At 35.7% G+C, this 14,020-nt stretch overlaps 1 protein-coding gene across 4 annotated transcripts in view; it reads left to right on the top strand.

Annotated features, from left to right (window-relative positions):
* The window catches only part of LOC117110505 (potassium channel subfamily K member 16-like), a 44,827-nt gene continuing 30,807 nt past the window's right edge, over window positions 1-14,020 (top strand). For 3 of the 4 annotated variants that reach the window (XR_004445708.1, XM_033253242.1, XM_033253266.1), the window contains exon 1: window positions 1-189. The gene's annotated coding sequence lies outside the window, so the exon portion shown is untranslated. The remainder of the gene's footprint in view (window positions 190-14,020) is intronic. The other variant, XM_033253252.1, reaches the window with a different exon arrangement.

Raw genomic sequence — 14,020 nt, 5'->3', positions numbered from 1 at the left:
TGTGTTTGGTTGAATTGCGGAAACCACGAATGAAAAGGTTTACTAATAGTTGTTGTGTGTGTGAATCAGGAGGCAATATAAAAATAAGTTTTCGTAAACCTGCATTCCTTCCGATGTAAGGGTTGACTCAAGGTAAATTTGTAGTGTCTGTAGCTACAAGAAAGGCAATATTTACGTGTGTGCAGCTTTGTAAGTAGGCCTAGTTTTATATTGTTGTTTCACGTGTGTAGGCCAGTGTTCATTTAGCCTTGATGTTTTTGAGGCTTACATACATTATAGGCCAGAACCGTCATTATTCAACCTAGTTTAACTTTCCTGTAATTGTATGATGTTGAGTAGGGCATCCTTGCCTCTAGGGATTAAATAAAATAAGGGCTACAGGTCATCTGGTTACCCTAGCATAGGTCTATGTGGCATGTTTATACAGTATCAGAAGTAGTGTATTATCTCCTTCAAAAATTGCCTTCACAGTCTTAGGTATAATGATAATGTAGAGTACAGTTAGTTATGAGTTTCGTTCGGGATGGAAAATAATAATAATATAGAAATAGCTCCTTATAATTATGAATGGAACTTAATTGGCTTCCTTAAGGTAAGATAAGGCCTGTGGCCTAGGCCTATGCTTCAATTTTCTGTGTGAGGCCTACTCAGGACATATATTTTAAAAAAATTTTAAGCAGTTGTAAGTATTTGGTTGACTCAACATTATTGACGCGACATTGAAAATCATAAATAAATAAATAGACCACTTGCAATGTTTACATTGACCTATCTGAAATGCTGGCGGTGCCCTACCCTGGTAGGCAGAAGATTCACAAAGTATGAGAAATGCATTAGAAATCAGAATGCTGGTTATCTTTTATTTTGTTGTGCCAAAAATATGAAAGTTTGGATGAAATTCACATACAGTTGAACTTGCCGAAAAGTCGAATCCAAAATGACATTGAAAAATTGTTCGACTCTAGATAAAATTTGACTTTTCAAAATTTGAAATTAATAGAAAAAAACACAACAATAGGCAATTAAAATATGATCGACTTAAAAAATATTAGACTTCGACAAGTTTAACTGTATAGTCATATCAGTGGCATATCTGGGTGTGGGGGTGGAGGGGCTCCAAAAATTATTCAGGGGGCTCCCCCCCCCCAATAAAATCACAGTCAAGTACAGTAGTTAAGATGTGTATAAGAGACAGGGGCCTTTGGTGATGGACGTCCCTCTCTTACTGTTTCCTCTGTCTTGTCGTCCCTTGAGTTTTCACTGTAACTCCAGGCATCTAATAATCAAAACAACAGTCTCATATATGTGTGTATCTCTGTGTATTTTTCTTTAAATATTGTGAAAACTATATCAACCATTAAAATTTCGAAAAACATCTGTCCCAAAAACCCATCTTTTTTAGTGGATATTTCAACGGACATACTGTAGTCAAGGTCAAATTAAAGGTTGTTAAGTGGCAGACTGTCAAGGCCAGCGAGGTATGCAGTGCATACCATGGCTAAAACAAATTTTAAAAAATATTGTAGTAGTTTCTCCATTTTATTTAGCATTTCTTAGTCAGAATCTTCTATATAAACCTTAATTTTGGTAGCATCAGAATAGCCAATTTAACACTGGAATGGAAGCGGTTCTTCCAAGAGTATGTGCGCATGCTCTTCTCACAAATCGGGACCTCCACTCCCGAGCGGGAATTCTATCTATAGGCCTCTCAATGATTAAATTTGCATACATATGACTGGTATAGAAGAAATTTTGAATTATTATTATTTGAATTGAAATTTGTTAAAATATAGGAATAGGAATTCTTTTGAAGAGAAGATACTACAACCATGCTGGTATTAAAAATAACATACATTTGTATTTTGACATATATATACGACACAATCTGATTCTGTATAGTAGTAGTAGGCTTCCAAACTTTCCTACCAGCAGGCCCTATCATCAGTGGCGTAGGGGTCTTGAAATGGAAGGGAGCTGATGGGGGTGGGAAGGTGGGGATCGGTGATTAGGTGAGAGGGGCAAGAGGGGCGTGCATCCTAAATGCCAATACCTAGCATACCCTGCAGGTAACTCAGACACGAAGAGACCCTTGGGGAGAAGAAAGTTACTGTACGCGCTAGTCCACACCTCGAGCGCTTTGAGACTTTGGTATAAAGCGCTATATAAATCAAACCACATTACATTACATTTTTGAGTATTTTCCTATTTTGTTTGGTGGCAGTTACTAATTTTTTATGTGACAGTAAGAGTCATGGGATACTAAATTACATTCTTGGCTTGCTGGAGATATTGTGACAATTGCGAATGACAATTTTTTCAAAAAGTCAAATAAAATAAACAATGTATGATTCTGTGGTACAACATAAAAATTGTTTTCTACTTGCTCCAGCAAAAGATTTTTTGAATATTAAACAAAAATTATGTTTCTTCATGGTGGCATCACCTGGACAGGTGTTATGTTGAACAGCGATTGACCTAGCACACGTGTAAGATGCCAAATTGAAAAATCATGCTTTTGTACTATAGCAAACATTGTGCCGGAAAAGAGCATGACAGATTGATAGCTGTAACGGTTTTGTAATCGATTTGGTTAGTTGCTCAGATGTGTACAGTATTATCTGGCCTTTAAAGTGTCAAATTTGTTTTTAGTGATAGTAAACATTAAATAATCTTTTTTGCTGATAACATATTAGTTAGTCTTGGTATTGCAGTTGAGCTTGATTATTTAATTGTTACAGTAGGACACCCTATGGAAAAAATTACTGTAACTATAACATAGAGTTAGCGTTACTCCGAATAAAGAAAGGGAGTAACATTCATTCTATGTTGTTTAAACATCAGTGCATCTGTTGGTTTTTCTAACTATAACAAATAGACAAAAGCAACAGAACATCAGAATGATGAATGAAATTAAGAAAAATACTATTAAGCAAGATGGAAAACATGACAGTACAAGGCAAAAACCAATTTCTTTTCTTTTCTAGCTCATCATACAGTACAAGATAAAAATGACATTGACAGTACAAGATAAAAACCAATTTCTTAAAGGGAAGCATAGGATATCCATCTAAACCCCGAAGGTTTGTATCCTGAGGGGGTCCCAATGAAAACTTAATTAGCATCTTAAACATTGAGCAGGGCCATCGGAAGCGCATCGGCCGCACCGGCTATGGCCGGACCACTTTTTCTCAATTTCACCACTTTCTGAAATAAATATATAATGATAATTATGAATTATATGAATGTACGCATCGCATTGACTTTTTCAATCATGGTACGATGAACTTGAGATAGAGGGAGTATCTAGCCCACTTCCACTAACTTTCAATCTTGTATCTGTTTCTGCATGGGGTTAGAATAGGGGTGGTTGCTTTGCAGCACTTTTTCAAAATTGACAGGTGTGAATGTACTCCTTGAGGGGGTGGGGGGATTGCCATATGAGATTTTTGGTCATCCACAATTTATACTTTTAGACCTCAATATTTAAGGGAATGGCAACCGCAACTTGATTGGATTTATAGATTAGTTTAGTCTCATGACCTCGTCGTGGCGTCGGACGAAAGATGGTGGGGGATGTCCAGGTTTGTAAAGGGTGTAGAGCTCAACAATATTAACCATTACAGTGCGATGAAAAGCAACGATAAATAGATTAAATCCAAACATTTTTATTGATGAATACATTACTACGAGAACAACCAACTTTTTGTTCAGGGCTTTCTAGCAGTGGCAGGTCTAGGATATATTTTCTGGGGGTGGGGGCTAAGTTGTCTGACAGGGGGACTTGAGCTCGTAGGCTCGAGCTGGGGGAAGGGGCCGAGAGGAGGTTCCCTTCCAAATGAGATTTTCTTTAAGAATAGGTACCTCTGGATGGCCGAAAATGGCCCTCTCAGACTGTGACAGACATGTGTTGGCTTGGTGTGGGCCTATTTTTATATGTTTTATGGTCTGACTGCTCGAAGAGCTCCGTCCGGTTGGGGGCTTGACCTGTCCGGTGGGGACTTAAGCCACCCTGTCCCCCCGCTGGCTTTGATTCCAGATTGAACTCACTTCACTTTAGTCTGCATTAGTTTCTCCATCACTCTCAAACATGCCAACACCTACATCAACATCATTACCGTTATCATCATCATCCCCATCGACATCATCGTCATCATTATTTTCATCGTAGTCATTATCACCTTCATTATAACCACCATTGTTATCATCATCCCCTCATTTAATAATTATGATCATCATTAATTCACATTTTTTTCTGGGCATCAAGGTAAACAAGGTTTAAAGATGTATTGTCTTTTGAAAATGACAAAAAATCATAAAAATAATTTTGAAATTAACTTGTTCATTTTTGCAGTAGCATACATATTTTTAACTTGAGCAAAGAAATTATTGAATTTCAAAAATGTGTACCCTGATTTTTAAACTGGATAATTATAATAAAAATAATGAAACACTTCCATTGACCGGAAGTGTTTATCATTTTTATTTGTAAAATGACGATTAAACTTTTTAAAAATACAATTCAAGTTGATAATTTTTATGTTACTTAAAAATGGACAAGTTAATTTCAAAAATGATTCAGCGGCATTGTACCCCTCTCCACTCACTAACTGGATCACCTTAATGTTAGTACTCTGTTATTTATTTATTACCAGGGTAGATCTCTCCATGGAAGTATACATGCATGGTCTGTCTGCATGAATATACCGAAGGTTGACTAAAATTAATGTCTAATCGGTATAAGGCCTACCAGAAGCAAACACAGCACTTAACTTATTTTTTTTTTTTACAATTCTAGTGATAGTATATAACTTCTAAAGCGTGATCAATAACTTATTAATGTTCCAGGCTGAACTTTGCAAGAAAATTTAATTAAAATTGTATGAGTAGTATGTTCATAACATGTAGGCTGCAGGTCCATTTGTGTGGTATAGTATCCTGTGTTTTACTTATTGCATATTGTGTATATTTTTCATAGCTGAATACCCTCCACATCGTGTAAATACAATTACAGTATGTTATAGTCATTTTTGGTTTATGCATTATATATTCATGTTTCTTGCTCTTCTGGAGGAATAAGCAACTCAATTTATCTACTTATGGCAATGATAAGAAATTAAATTTGTAACAATATTATTTTCTACAGCTTTACCAGATGCTATTTCATGGCATCCAGAGGTGCTATATTTCTAACATAGACTCTCATCCATGCTAACTTTATATATTGTGGCTGCCCCTTGAGGGGAAGGGAAAGCGGCTCTAAGTTGCCAGCATCTATTTCCGGACATTCATAGGCGCCAAACAATTTGTTTACCAACCATGGTGGGGCCAGAGTTGATATGATAATTATGCTCTCAGACCTCAACTAACTTCAAAATCCTGTAGCTGTGGATAAAGATAGCGGGTCTCCACTCTTCATTTACTACCAAATTTGTCAAGTGCTCATACTACCCCCCCGACCCCCCCCTCCCTGCACCACCCCCTCACTATAATGGCCGGACCACTTGCAAAATGCTTCCGACGGCTATGTTGAGGGAAATTGATTTTAACGCCCTTCTGGCGCCACAGACTGAGTGCAGTTCCATCAGAGTTGCGCGTTGTAATGACATCATTATGAAGTCATCTGAACATGCTAGAATGTTAAGATCTTCTCGTTGCGTGAATTCTAGAAGGTAACAAGACCAAATCTACATTGTGCAAAAAACATAGAATGGTCACACATGATTAAATCTGTTCTAGCGTCACGTCACGCAAGTTGAAAGCGTGCGTCTTATTATTAACTGAAGTGTATACATATATATTATATACTGCAGTTCTTCCATTTGTTTAAGATCATTGCTCATTTAATTGTAAACCCAATTTTCTTAATTGGGTTTTGTTATCAGTACAGTGTATCAGCAAAGTGTATTGTCTGGATCTGTCATATCCCTCTACTTTAGTTATTGTCCTACATACAAATTAAATGCAATACAGTGGCATATTGACCAAAATATTAGCTTTTCCATTTTGTTTGTTATTACAAGAGAACCATTCTAATAATAAATATTATAATTACAGTTTTTGTATTGATTATATTCCATGACAGGTTTTGTCATAGCAACAATTATGTCATTTTAACATGACTGAATGATTATTTTACCACAACACTATAGCAATGGCCTATATACAGGTATATAGTATAATAATTTTCTCATGAAAAACTATAAAATGTACAACTAAACAAAAACTACTTACATAAATACAAACGAAAGAAAAATATAAAAGCGTAAAACCAACAAAACTAGAAGTGTACTACTAAATAGACTGTACTTAAAAATTACGTTGAAATTATTGTTCTAAACATTTTAAGAGTGGTATTAAGAGTGGTCACTGCTCCAATAGGGCATAGTGACCACAATGTAATTACTGTAACTCCGAAATCCTCTTTATGTAATAGTTCAACAATTTTAAGAACTGTTAGACCTGTTACAGATTCTAAATTAATATATTTAGGTAGATGGATGCAGGAAAGATCATGGGAAGAGGTTCTAAATGAAAACTGCATACAACGTAAAGCTGACATTTTTTACAGAATGATAAATTCAGCAATAGATAAGTATCTCCCAGTAAAGGTTAAAAAGAATCATAATGGTGATAAGCCCTGGACAACCTCCAGAATTAAGAAATTAATTAAAAGTAGACAGAAAGCATTTGTAGACGGTAATGAAACAGTTAGGAAAAGACTAAGAAACTTAGTAATCTATGAAATAAAACAAGCTAAAACAAATTTTAATGCTAGGAAAATTAGACCTCTTCGACAATCCAACCCCCGGAGGTGGCATAGAGAGATTCGTGTAGCTGCCAACATATCTAGAAAAGATCCATCTATTAAAGTGGCTGATAATGATATTAATCCTGAGAATCATGTAGCTGTTGCTAATGCTATAAATGCACACTTAACCAGTTTCTCTCAGATCCATGAGCCACTCAATCTAGATAAATTGCCAGCATATCTACCTAGCTCTAAGCCACCTCCTCAGTTTGAACCACATGAGATTTTTGAGGACCTACGTAGAATCAACATTAATAAAGCTGGGGGTCCTGATAGCATCCCTCCTAAAGTTTTACGGGAATGTGCATTTGAACTGAGTGTCCCAGTCACAGACTTAATTAATGCCTCATTAGCCCAGGCAAATGTACCCACACAGTGGAAGGAAGCTAATGTAGTCCCGGTCCCTAAACAGGTGATTAGATTTTTCTTTGGTCGTCGACCCCTTCCAGACATCGACCTCCACATTGCTAACGAAACTCTTCCACTAGTTGACACAGTCAAATTATTAGGAGTCCTAATAGACAATGATCTTAAATGGAAGAGTAACACGGATGCTATAATTGCGAAGGTAAATAGAAAGCTATTTATTTTGATAACATTAAAAAGAGCCGGACTTAATTATAATGAACTTCTGCATGTTTATAAATGTTATGTTCGGCCGGTTCTTGAGTATGCTGCACCGTTGTGGCACCCTGGCCTCACTAAACAACAAAGCACATCCATAGAGCGCGTTCAAAGGCGCGTATGCCATATTATCCTTGCCGATAATTTTTTTAACTATGAGGATGCGCTACTAACCCTTGGACTGGAGGGTTTGTCTGACCGCAGGACCTCACTTTGCAAAACATTTGCAAAGAAAACTGCAAATTCGGAAAAATTTAAGCACTGGTTCCCAATTAACAATACTACACATAATATGTCATTACGAAATAAAAAAAAATATAGTGAATACAAATGTACTAAATCCCGATACAAAAATAGCCCGATACCTTACATGGCACGAATTCTCAATTCATTGTGAGGTCCTGTGGCGGATGAACCCCCCAGTCTGAATAATCTGGATATTATACATGTATATAGCTCAGGAGTAAAGTGTGATGTAAAATTGCTTTTTATTCTTTGTATTTTTAGTGTTTTTTGACTGTGTTATATTTTTATATACTGTACATTTATTAGTCTTATCACAAATTTTATAGATTTTATTGTAATTACCCAATCTACAATTCAGCTTAATGCTGCCAAAGATTGTGTTTTCGATGTTTTTTATCTCAATAAAATATACCCAAATATATATACATAAGTACTGGTCTCACAAGTGATCCAGATACAACATAAAAAAGTAATAAAATAAATACATATAAAAAATAAAGAAAGGTGGTTTACTTAATTCTATTTTTAAATATATTTAAAGTAATGTCAAATTTGTAGGGATATCTAATGGGAGCTCATTCCATAATTGACATGCCCTGCATTAAAGGTGGTTCTCTTTCCTTGTATATTGTTCCAGATTGGGATGATTAGTGTATTTGAAGATTGATTTTGTGTATATTTGGAATGGACAATATTAGTCAATTTAAATTTTGAAGAAATATAATCAGGAGTAATGCATTTTAGAGATTTAAATGCCATAATTAAAATATGTTTATCCCTTATGCTCTGTATTATGTTTATTATGTACAGGTTATTTGTAGATCTGTAGATGGATAATGATATGCTTATTCATTTTTTGCCTACCACTTATGTACATACTATTATAAATTCTTTCAAAAAATTATTAATGAAGAGTCGGTGCAAGTTAATGTCTCCATGGTTGCACTTGATTATAAATTAATGTCCGACCATTTTTGATGCTCATCAATTGCATTTTTTCATATGAAATTGATTTTCTAATAGGCTTCAAACATGTTATGCTGCTAGCAGAATTTTATTAAGCCAACACTATTGTACCCGACCTGTAAGGCCAGGTGAGTGGGGGAAAGGGAAATAAGAATAATGATGCATTTTGATAAAATCTGCATTCTGATCGCTTCAGTTACATAAAGAAACTCATTATGTTTATATAATATGTATTCCCAGCTATCAGCATTGCATAATGAATACATTTTCATCAGATAAAGTAGAAACATTTTATGATATTATATTCCATAAGCTCATTTACATATTATTCTTTAAAGGGTACTCAACCTACAGTATGGAGAATATGATTTAACTCTTTTTTTAGTTTTTTTACAGTACCTTGTATTATCGCGTATAAGGTGATCCGAGCAAAAGACGACCCCCGAGTTTGAGAAGATTTTTGTATGATTTTTGTATATCAAGCATAAAAAGACATCAAATTTTCTTTGACAAAAACTATTGCATGGCCATGTATAGTCATGATGTGCCTATATATGGTCATGATGTGATGTCATCTCCTGTTTCAAAGTTTTTTTTTACGATTGTAATTTGCTATTTTAAATCTTGGGCGAGTCGAGTAGCCGAGCGGTAAGGCAGGGGCGCTGCTAGCCACAGCCTTAACATCGGCGTTGGTTCCAGCCGCTCCTCGCCCATGGTTCGGTTGGTAGAACCAAGTCTTCTCGGATAAGGACTTAAATTGGAGGTCCAGTGTATACATCTGGCTCGTGTACACTTTAAAGAACCCATTGCATCTTTCGGAAGAGAAGGGGGTTACCCCGATGTTATGGTTCATTTCAGCCCCTGTCGTTGTGGAATGATGTGAACATGTACCTACCAAGAAGCGCCTCCTTACGGCTGCTAGGTAGTCACGGACCACGCCCATGCGCAATTCAGCACAATGACGCTGCAAGTTATGGGTTATTCTCCTACCTTTACCCTTTACCCTTTAGAATATATAGTAAGTAGTTCATAATATTATGAATGATGGTGGCAGGGTTTTGGATTGGTCAGCTAATGTTAGGCATCCAAACCACTTTACATATAGCTGCTACAGTAGGTTAAGAACTATAGACATAAAGTTCAATTTCTGCCATATTCAGTGAATTAAGATGGATGTTAAACCAAGTAAAAATACTTGAATACATTTTTAAAAATCAATAAACAGATATGAATTTGAGTCTGAAAATCAATAAGAAGTTAATTATTCGTGTCTGTAATTAAGCTGTTGGTTGTAAGGCTAGAGTACTTAAAAGGCATCTGTTTAATTACAGTACTACCAACTTCAGTGAATTAAGATAGATATTACTTTTAAACTAAAAATACTTGAATAGAATTTTTCAAGATCAATAAACAAGTATTAATTTGCTTTTGTAAAATTATGCTGCTAGGTTGGAGGCTAGAATGAACTTAAGGCATTTGTTCAATTACTACCAAATTCTGCAAATTAGTTTAATACTTAAAAACCCAGAGGTGACGAAACTAGGGGGCGCTGTGTTATGGAGAGTAATGTGTGACCAGAAATGGTCTGCAGTCAGTTGGTTCTTACTATGCGCCAGTGATGTTGGAGTATATAGTAAAGCAATATGAGACTATTATGTAGGCCTAATGAATGCATAAAGTTCGGAGTTTGTCGGGTAGTGAAATGATTATTGTACATTTTAAGTGCTCCCTAAATAAGCTAAATTATGGTGATTAATTTAATTAGCGATTTCAAATCCCTCTTTCCAAGAGGGGATGCGAATGCTTTGTGAAAATGAGTACGCTGCGGTACTCATTTTCACAAAGAAATACATACAACTGGTTAGCTAACAATAAATGCCAATGTTACATGAACACCTGGGAAGGAAGGTGCAATCACGTTGTTACCTAGCAAACGCCTGTACTGTATGGGGGTGGGGGCTGCTGATGTACTGTGTAGCGGGGAACAACAAGGCATAAGACTAGGCCTAGGCCTCTAAGACAGTGAAATTATGTGATAGAAAGTACACTTCCAGAAGAAACAAATTAAAATAAGAAAAAAAAATAAATTAACTAAGAATAATTCAGTTGCAGAGGTACTGTACCTTGTTTAAGTATTATACAATGCTAACAACACGGCTCCTGTAGCCCTGGATGGGGAAGGCATCCATGTGCAAAGCAGTGGTGTTTGTTTATCCATGAAAAAAGTTTGCCTTGCCAGGAAAAGATGATGTAATCTAGCTTATGACGTATGCATGCTACCTAACGTTAGTGTGACGTCACCAAAAAATGAATACTTTCTATTATAACCAAAATATTAATAACTACAAGGTTTCTGGGCTTAAATTCCATTAATACGAATTAAGGGTTGCGCAATCTCCTTGCCATACAAATTACAGACGTCTCAGTAGAGAAATAGCTGAAGTTTTTCTTGCAAATCTGACTACGAAACCATATCCAAATTTCACATTCCACTTTTGACCCTGAGTTGTGCTTGGCACTAGCGGCTGAGGGCGGCGTTCCGGGAACCGTGCGTCAAGTATATTAAAAGTACTTCAAGAATAAAATTTTAAAAATCAATAACCAGCTATGAATTTCTTTCTAAATTAAAAAAAATCAATAATTAGCTATGAATTTGTGTCTTTAATTATAATGCTAGGTTGTGAAGCTAGCATGAACTTAAGGTATTTCCTCAATTACTACCAAATTCAGCAAATTATGATAGTATATAAACAAGTATACAGTATAGAAAATACTCGAATAAAATTTGTTTTGAATAGATAAAAATTTATTAGAGAGCAGCTTAGCTCAGTCAGCTAAATTGGTGGTAGCCACTGTGTGTGTGCTGAACCGTGGAGATCTCTAGAGTCCCTTTTTAATTTCCCTCACTGCTCTTCTCGTGTTTCAGCTAGAGCACTAAAATGCAAGTTACGATAGCACACCCTCTTTCGGATAAGGCGTTTAAACCATTAGACCTGTGTGCATTATAGCAAGAAAGCAGATACACTGTCAGTCAGTCAATCAACAGTAAGCGCCATTATCTGTGGCAGGTCCAATGTTCAGTGGCGCTAATGACGTTGGTATTATTCATGATAAATTTAACTTATGAAATTGTGGGGAAAAAAAACTATTTACACTACATTTCATGTGTCAATCACTTTGGAGATTGAAAAAAGCTTTTAACATTTTCTTGAAAAAAAAAAAAACAAACTTGAAGATTAACTGATGTCGGTAGGTAAGGCATTCCATAATACAGTATAAGGCTGCACATGAAAATGAACGTTTTCCACTGTTTGGAAAAGAGTAGGGGTCTCCTGGTGTGCTGACCAATCAACACTGTACGGACGCCACTGGAAATGAGTCTTCTTCAGACTTTTGTGGGTTATCCTTGGTGTTTACACTGAATAAATCTATCCATCCATTAAATTCATGCCCGTATTATTCTGCATGTTGCCGTCTCTTTCTTCAATTTTAAAGCCTACTATACTTTGCCTACTGTAAATGATCTCCCTCTAGGCGGTTGCAATTGTTTGTAGATACCTCTGAATTGTGATGCGGATAATTATGATTATAATTGAATGCTTTCTTTGTGATAGAACCAATCAAATTAGATAGAGTTAAGGAAGTGTGAACTAGATCATGTTTGGCAAGCTGTTTGAGTATCTGGTATCTAGGTATATTAATCAAAGCCTTAGGCAAATTTAATAAAACCAATCAAATTGCATACAGTGGAAGTCTTAACTGGTTTGGAACGAAGGAGTACCAGGTATCAATGTTCGGCAAGACATACTTGTAAGAGAGTGATGCAGTTGTTAAGAAAACAGTGAAATGGAAACAGAATATTATTACTGTAAGCATGAAATGGTCAAGTAGCAAGTGGTCAGTTTAAAATGGCAAGATAATTTATAAGTTTATGGTCATTGTAAAAAGGGTGAAACAGAAAAAAATGTAATTTTGAGTAAATTTTAAACTAGTCCACTGAAGACTCAAATTGCAATTTCGATATAATATTTGCCAGTACAAAATCTTGCATTACCCAAAATCATTGCAGCCTAAATTTGATGGTACTTTCATGAAATTAGTGTTGCTGATCAGTAAATTCCATTTTATTTGTTAATGAGCTCAGGTTTTTTGCAGTAATTATGTGAGGATTTACCTCTCGTTTATATAATTTATATAATAATTTATTGACTCTATTATAGACACCACTTACATCAGCAACACTCAAGAGGTGCGTTGATATGACAAATAACTTAAATGAAAGTTAACATCTTAACTAGAAAAATACATTATGAAACAGCTTAAGACTACTTGTATTCGTATACTGTGCATACACACACATCTGTACATACATACACACACACACATACTTGTAAATGATGAAAATGCTTTCATGCAGGCATGTTTGTAACTGAAAATGTTTGGTTTATATCATATGTGAATAAAGATACTGTAACTGTAGGATTGATTTGTTAGATTTTGAACGTAGTACAGGTCTCCCTCCAATGAAAGACCCATCCAATTAAAGACCACTTTCTGTGGTCCCAAATTAGCAAATGCCTTTTATTTGTATTATTCTACTACAGACCAAAGCTTTAATTTTATTAATAGAACTCTGTATGTTTATTTAGTTGTAATCATAGGCCTATCATACCGCACAGTGTGTCTTGGCCTCTTAGAATTTAATTTATGTATGGTATTGGTTTTTTTTTTTTGATAGCCAATCTTGTAGTAATTCAGTGAATCAACAACAACCATTGAATTACGTTCAATGATGGAAAGTCCTACTCCTTCAAATGTTAAACGCTTTTGTTGATAACAACTTGTGCGCATGCTCCTTTTCTCAGTAATTTGTCGCTAATAGTGTTAAGTGAATTTGTCCTGAAATCCCTCTGATTTAAATAAATTTGAATAAATGACATCCGATAACAATACTGTAGATATTATGAATAGTTTTATTAAAGTACAATGGTTTATAATCTTCAGAATAGCACATCCTTTTACAAAATAGCATCATCCTTTTTTTGGGTTTCCTTATTTACTGTTGAGGGCCTCTTTGAGTCAGCTTCGATGTTAGATGTTCTAGGTGTCATGCTATCTATTCTAAGCAGCTGATTTACACTACTTCCTCAAGGCTAAAATCACTGTAGATGTTGCAGCATCAGGGGAAGATTTCCCCCTTTTGGAAAGTAAAAAAAAAAGGAAAAAAAGAAAGAAAAAAATGTATGGCCCGAAATGCTTCAGAGGTTATTTTCGGGCGTCTAGAACACAAAAATTTCATAGGGCATGCTCCTGGACCCCCTAGGACAGTGTTATCTCAATCGGCCCAATTTTTGGCCCTCCCCACCCTCCCCCTTT

Source organism: Anneissia japonica, unplaced genomic scaffold (assembly GCF_011630105.1).
Source record: "Anneissia japonica isolate Jap-2015-1 unplaced genomic scaffold, ASM1163010v1 scaffold1511_len2985839_cov193, whole genome shotgun sequence".
Taxonomy (NCBI): Eukaryota; Metazoa; Echinodermata; class Crinoidea; order Comatulida; family Comatulidae; genus Anneissia; species Anneissia japonica.
Note: the sequence above shows the minus strand (reverse complement) of the source record. Positions and strands in the feature narration are given on the sequence as shown.